The 7,888-nt window shown below is 42.1% G+C and overlaps 1 protein-coding gene across 1 annotated transcript in view; it reads right to left on the minus strand.

The window, feature by feature from the left end:
- Positions 1 to 7,365, minus strand: part of cdk18 (cyclin dependent kinase 18) — a 39,467-nt gene extending 32,102 nt beyond the window's left edge. The window contains exon 1 of the mRNA XM_041034300.1: positions 7,036 to 7,365. The gene's annotated coding sequence lies outside the window, so the exon portion shown is untranslated. The remainder of the gene's footprint in view (positions 1 to 7,035) is intronic.
- Between the last annotated feature and the right edge of the window lie 523 nt (positions 7,366 to 7,888).

A 7,888-nucleotide genomic window follows, 5' to 3' on the forward strand; every position in this document is an offset into this window, starting at 1 on the left:
GTTTAAGACACACAAGCAGCTCAGAGGTGTTTTTTCCCCCCTTGCCCCACAATAATAATCAGTTCGGCCAGTGCTGAGGAGCCTCAACAGACAGTGAACTAACCTTGAGCTTGTGCTTCAGTCAGAAAAATCCAGTCTTCTCTTGCTTGACATCTTTATGACATGTTACACAAGACGTGTGGTTGGAAACATGATGTCACATTTTCGTCTCCTCTTTGTCTCTGGGCTGAAGCCATAATAAAGATGACCTTTTGTTTCTTTCCATCCCATCTTGTCTTGGAGTCAGGCCTCGCTAGACAACAATCACTGCCTTATGTGCTCTGTTATATGGCTATACATCACTCACGCTCCCCATTTCTCTGCCTACATGCTTATCTTTTTATTCACTTTGTTTATCTCTCATTGCCCTTGACTCCACATCCAATTCATGTCTTCTCAAACTTTCTCTCAGTCTACTTTAAGAAAATTGCTAACAGTGAAGGCATCACTAGCAGCAAAATTGGCAACAGTGTTGACAGCAACAATAAATCCTTCTGTCTTTCTTTCTGTTTCAGTCTACATGTCACCCTCTGCCCCTGTGTGAACAGTAGGCCTACTGTATCTAGGGGCCTTGAGCGAATAACAACACCACTGGGGTCTACATTAGACTGGCCTATTGTATCACAGGTCACCATGGTTTGTGCAGAAGGCCAATCACACCACTGTGGTTGTTTCGTTTGGACATTCATGTAGTATTATTTCATAATAACTCTGATTCTGTGCAAACATAACTGGAAAGAAAGAAACTGTCATGTACTTGATATATAATACTGAGTCAGATGGCAAAACACTATGGCAATATAGCATAACACAATAGCTCATAATACTGTTGAAGAGTTTCACTGCTATGGATGATGGTCACAATTATCAGGAATATGCACTTTTGGTTACCACCCACAGCTCCAGAGTTTTGTTTTCATACTTAGCTCCATTAGTTCATTACAGTGTTACACCTGTTGACCTCAGGCTCCATGTGGCCCTCAGTTGTTAAAAAGATCATGCCATTGTCCACAAAGCATATGTACAGTGGCATTCTAACCACAGAGCCACAGGGACAACATCTTCATGGTGACTGGGGAACTGTAATGTGTCTGTTTGGAAAGATGTCTCAATACTATCCACAGTGTGTGATTGACTGTCTGTGCTAAGTGCACTGAAAAAAATAACACACCCTTAAGAACTTAGCACCAAAGATGAAGAATAAATAGAAACTTGACTAACAGGTTCCGTGTGGATTCTCACTTTGTTAGTGTTGGACACACATACTGTATATTCACCACTGTGGTTGCTGCCTACACACACTCTTGTATGTATGTGCTTATATTTTCATGTGAGTGGGTGTGTGTACATCCATGTTTTTTACTTGTATACCTGTTTGAAGGCGACAACTGCCGAGCAGATGTGATGTAGCTTCCTGCTGTCTCAACCTTAGCCTCAGGTGCTCTGGTGACATTTGAAGCAGTTTTAAATATGCAGATGATTGACAGAAGAGCACCTGGAGAGCTCAAAGCTCCGCAATGAAGCCTGAAGCTGGGCAGACTGATACATTTTAATTGGATAAGCGTCTAAAAAATATGTCTAACCCATTTTATAGATGAAGAAAATGCAGTGTGTTGGACTGTTTGACACTGACAGTGTCTCTTCTTTCCCCATAGGCCATCAACACCTGAACCCAACCTACTAAAACGTGTGTAAGCACACACACACACTCGCACTAAATGCTGATGTCACAGTGATGTCAGGGGCGAGTCAGGGTGCCGATGGTGAGATATGTTACAGCGCGACGCGAGGCATGACTCAAATTACATGTCTCTGCTGATGATTTAGCTCTGGGGACGAGGAAAGCAGGGGCAGGGCAGACAAAGGTTCTTGGGTAAAGAGAGGGAAGAAAGAGACAGAGAAGCAAAGAAGAAGAGTCAGGAGATGAAAAGAGAAAGAGAGTGGGAGGGTATTTTTCTTTAGAGATAGCAGTGACACGGATGGCTATCATCCACCGACAGGCTCAGACTAATGGATGCCTGTTGGTTGTGACTGAAAGCATGAAATTACCCTAGCGAGGCCAAAAGGGCAAAACTGTAAAATTAAATTGGGGGGACTTCCTGCTGACAGTGAGAAAAGATAAGTTCAGCCAGAGCTTTCTGAACTGCAACTAACAAAAACCTTCAAGACACCATGTTTGACTGAAGTGTTGTTTTCACTTTCCTCTGTGCAAACACTGCATGTGAGAAGTGTCATGGACTTACTTGGAGCATGTTTGGGGCTTAGCAGTCAGACTGTGTGTGTCCTACCCTTGATGATATCGCTACCTGCTAACACACCATTCCCCTGATATGTATTGCAGCCGCCATGTTAGTGCTGTAGTGTGATCCATGTCCTGTATTAGCCCCGGTCAGGGACTGTCTCCCTTGCCATTGGAGGGACAGTCCCAGATGGTTCTGCTAGAAAAGCTTAGAGAGATGGCTGTGCACTGCTCTGGTAGGGACATTAACCAAATGTACATTTGCCAAAATATTAAAAAATGCTGATTAAAACCGCTACCACAATATATCATTAATTCAGCTTCAACAGCAACACAAAGGTGAGATTTCTAGACTTGATTCCAAATACTTTTTTTTTTTTTATTTTACACAAGAAAAGACTTAAGGATTAAGACTGGTTGGTTCTGCAAATATATGTCAGGTTAAATTGCTCACCTCTGCTAAAGAGCAGCACACAGCTGCTTCTCTTGGCTTTTACATCACAATTACTTAACTGTTTGACTAAGCAGACAAAAAATAAACCACATGACCACTGGATTAGTTACACATGACTTAATAGTGCAGTTAAAAATCTTTTTAAGTTTATTGTCAGAAAAGTGCATCAGTGGTTTAGACCTTCACATCTGCCAGATTGGTTTACATCACATTATGTGTGTGTGATTATTCTGATGCAGTGGTTCATGGGAGTTTTCCCCCAGGTTTTGGCTTATGGCCGTGTTCCTGACAGGAGCAGCTCTGACTCACAGTTTACCTCACACCACTCGCACACAGCGCATGATACATTTCCCAAGGTGGCTTCTGCCTCGATCAGTGTGCGAGCCAGTGTCTAATAAGCCATCACAGCTGCAGCGCTAGACTAACAACTTTGGAGAACGAGGCCTGCAATTATGCAAAGTGCCTAAACACCGCTGAGCGTGGCAATTAAAAGTGAACACACTGGCCACCCTCCTGCCCACAGAAGCAAATCCTGGAGTTCAGGGTGCCCAACCAATCATCACACAGCTTCTCTCCTCCAGTCAGTGCCTGTCACAACATTTGTGTTTGTCCAGTGTTCCCTGAAAACAACACAATTCTATATAAAGCATTGGCTGCCTCAGATAGGGTGGATAATTTTAAATTAGCTGGATAGCTCAGCTTCAGTATTGTGAATGCACCGCCCGCCCACCTGTGAGGAGCTTTCAAAGCGTATTGGGCAAGAGTGAGGAAAGCATGCCCAGCAACACTTAAGATCCTTTAGGGCTTTTTTTAGTAATTTAATGTGACCCTGGCAGCAGCAGTGGCACAGGAGGGAGCATGTGGCTGCTGCTCATGCACACAAAGACAAAATTTGACCATTTTCTGGTGCTGTAGCTAAAGCCTGATTATGTCATACACTGAATACACCAGTGGTGATTTCTTATGATATTCTATTTCTATGGTTTGATGTCATTCTCCACTCTCTGAATAATCACTGTGAGATATGATTGAAAGCTCTAACACCTAATAAGTGGACCTTTGACCTTAGGTAGTTTTGTTACATATTTCAGTTATGCTTTCTCTTAGGAATAGGATGATACCAGCAAAAGCATCATGCTAACTTCATATCAGAGCAAACTTTTAATTGAATTGCATGTTATTTTGAACCTGATGTGTTGGGGTCTTTGCAAATTGGGTAAAATGTTAGTGAGAAACATTCTGATCAGAATGAAAAGTGCAACAACTTGCTGAGTGTGTGATCTTAGATTTTATAGACTGTTCTGTTCACACATTAAGTTTGAGTGGTGAGTAACAATGAATGTAAAAAAGAAATCCAACCTTTAACACTGCACAATGCATTTCTGTGTACACACAGTGAGCCTGTGTGTTGTTTTGGGTGAGTTGTATTACTACTCTCACTTTACTGTGGGTTTGTTCCAGTTTACTTAATTGTGTACAGATAAAATTACATTGTGTACTGTTCAACAGTAAAGAGCGTAAAGCAACAAGAACCAAATGGGAACGCAATGTTCCTTGGTACAACGGTCATTTTTGCATGTCCGTATCTCAAAATGGCAACAAGAAGAGGAAAACTGCTTTAACTAGAAATTCTGTACTGCCACTAACCTGTAAATGTCACACTCACATTTGCCCACACAGCCCTTCTGTAATCTCTTCACACAAAAACACTAAAGCAATGACAGAGCGAACATATCTGATGTGAGTGATCTGTGTGTTGTTTAGGAAACATGCTCCACCACCAGAACACAACCATCACAGAATAACTTGGACAAAGTCTCAGGTTACAGAGACGATGGCTTTATTTTCACAAAAGATGCTTGCTTGATGAAGCATTTAACATTTCCATGTTACATCACAGTAGACAGTGGATCAGCTGCTGAAATACAAACAGCCTTCCATTTGGTGTGTTTGACCAAAGGTTTGCATGTGTTTGTTCATCTGTGAGTGGTGTTTAGTGCTGGTGCCAGGGCCATTGTTGAATATGCTAGGATCTATCTTCGCATTGTCATGGCTGAGTGGGCTCGAAGCTGTGTGATGAATCAGGGACTCCATAATAAGCTGCTTATGTAAACATTACTATTGTGCCTCAGCTGCAGCACGCTAAGGCTAAAAGATTGCTACTATTGGCTCCAAATTACAGTAACATTCTCCGAGGCACAGAGCTAACTGTACTGTATCATGTGAGGCAGGTGTACAGGGACTCCGCTCATGTCTGCTCATGTCCTATTGTCACTTGTTGTGACCAATCTGACAAAAAGACACAAAGCTGACAAAAACTGAGAGAATCAAAAAAAAAAAAAAAGGACAGCATGAATGAAAGTGTCTGGCATCTTCCATTCATCTTGTTCTGTATTAATCATGGATGTAGCCCAAAGTCATTACACTGTATGGGATCTTCTGCCAGTTCCAGTAACAACTTATTTTTTAATGCACTTTAAAGTAGTGATTTCTTAATATTTACTTAATTATATTTGATTCATCTTCTTCTTTTTCCCAACCTTCCTTTCCTCCTACTGTTGTGTTTAGTCTTTCATTTTAACACAGCATGTATTTAGTTTACATGGTAGTGTTGGCAGAGTCTCCATTTATAATTTTAAGATTTGTTCTTGACACAATAGGTCATTGATTTCAGACAGAAGTGGACAAAAGCAGCTGATTTTTTTGGCTAATTTCTTTTGCCAGCTGAAATTTGTTTGTTTATTTAGCTTGCTAAAAACCACTTAGTGGTTGAAAAGGCTGTCTGCAGCTGACTCATTTTAAAATAAGGGTTAGGGTTAGGGTTAAAAAAATCGCCAAAAAAAATCTGTCAGATAAGCACTTAAATGTAGCCGTTAGGTGCTTGATATTGCATTAAAAACCTGAGGCTAAAGCTATGTGTCCCAGCAAAAACATTTGTATCCTCACCAACTGATGATCCACTTACAAGACATGGAAACAAATGAGCAACATTCTTCTTGTGTTGCAGTGTAGAGCCAGTCAAGCCACTTTCATTGTACTTATACTATTAGAGGGTTAAATGTAAGATCAGACAGTTGTCTGAATCCTGTACTGCCCAGCTGTGGTTGCTATGCCATGAATGGACAACTGCTATTCGGGAGAGAGGTTTATCGAACATTCAGTGTAAGAATCTGCCTATGTGATTATCAAATGTCAGAGCTGCATTAAAATCAAGCTTAATTCAAAGTAAACGTGAATGCTGTAAGATGAGAAATAAAAATAATGTGTCTAATGAGACATTTCGTTGCTTTTGAAGACCCTAAAACATAATTACAATAATGACCTAACATATTTATACAGACTTCTTGATGAGTTCAACATGCAGCCCTTTGAACAGAAGTGTAACAGAAGTGTAACTTCTCACTAGATTGTTAGATTGTTATTTTTGTTATAGCTCGACAGCAGTCAAAACTCTCCATGATTCAACAACGCATGACAATGACATGGAAAGGGGAAGTGTGTGTGAAGTTTTGTGTGTGTACATTGTCAACAGACACATATATACACACACACACACCAGACACCCAATTACACCTGCAGGTCCTTGTAGGTAAACAGTGCTGTGTGTACTGTGGTTATGCATGGACTTCTGTGTGTTTGCGTGGCTCTTCCTACATTACTACTAAACCAGTGTCAGTTTACATCTGAGCACTAATGCGTGAGGCTCATCAGAGAGCAGAGAGGCGGATGAGTGAGTGGGTTGGTGTGTGGGTGTGTGGGTTTCACATGTCCTAATGCTCTTATTGAACTGGTGGACACAAGACAGAAGCAACGGTTTCAAACTTTTAGAATAATACCGTCTCACCTGTCTACACATAAGTACCTGTTGTTCTTGCTGCATTATGTAATGACTGATGTTATCAGTATCAAGCAAAGGGGAAATAATCTTTTGTATATTTGCTTTCTCAGTTTTGCTCTGCAGTTTACATCAGCTGGATATTTGGATCTGTCATGTAACCTCAGAAATTAATTACATAAACATCACAGTCAAAGATCAACCTCAAAATGAAGCTCCAACCTCAAAAGAGAGTAAAGTAACAACTAATGAGGCCAATTAGCAGACCCCAGTGGAGCACAGGAAGACCCCATGAGATGTCCAGTGAGCTAATGAGGAATCCTGAGAAAGAAATAAGGAAGAAATTTCTTCCTCAGATCAGCGACATGTATCTCTGGCTCTGCCTCCCCTGACCCCTGACCCTTTCTGCAAAGTTGATATGTCTTTATGGAAAATGTGAGTGGATGTGGATGCAGCAGATCTACTTACATAGGAGCAGAGGTCATCCACACACACAGGAGGGGTGGCGGGGAAGGGGGGACTGGGGAGGGGGGGCAGACTCCTGCCTCTGTGCTCAGGTTTTCCTCTCCTTCCCAGGTGTCACTCACAGAGAGATAAATCCACAAGATGCAGGCAGCTCTCTCACAGTGATGGACAGACGGCTTGGCAGGGAGACGAGGAAAATGGACCGTCCTGTCCACAAGTCCTTCTGACAGCTCACCCTTCCCTTCCACCCTCCCTCCGTCCTCCACGCAGAGCGCTGCAAGCCGCCTCACTGGCCAGATAACAGGAAAGACTAAATAAAGAGACAGACACACAGTGGAGACAGCTCAGGAGAGGAGAAACTGCTGCTCAGAAGGCTTTTATAATCAGCCTGCGGCTCCTCCCCCACCAATCTCTGACATTGGCCCTCCCTCGTTGGTATGGCAACGGCCAATTACCACTCAGTATGACACGAGCCTCCTCCTCTTCGTCCTCCTCCACCTCCTCCTCCTCCTCTTCTGTCAGCCTCTGGTGTTGACAGGATAGTCACACACCAGCAAGCGCCATGAAGGCATGTGTTACATTTGTGTGTGTGTGAAAGAATGTATAGAGAAGTGTTAATGTGTGTTTAAGTCTGAATGCATGGATGTGTGTAAGAATGCACATGCACTGTCCTGCTGCCAGTATGTTTGTGGTTATATGTGTGCGTGCCTGTTTGGGTTTCCTTAATTAGCAGTAGAGCATTTCTGCATTAGCTGTATATTTATACCTGTTGTGATATGAGTGTTCCTGTTAGTCATTCCGTTCGCACAAATTAAGAACAACAGTGTGACAGTTAAAAAAAACAAAACAAAAAAGC

Source organism: Toxotes jaculatrix, chromosome 3, assembly GCF_017976425.1.
Source record: "Toxotes jaculatrix isolate fToxJac2 chromosome 3, fToxJac2.pri, whole genome shotgun sequence".
Taxonomy (NCBI): Eukaryota; Metazoa; Chordata; class Actinopteri; family Toxotidae; genus Toxotes; species Toxotes jaculatrix.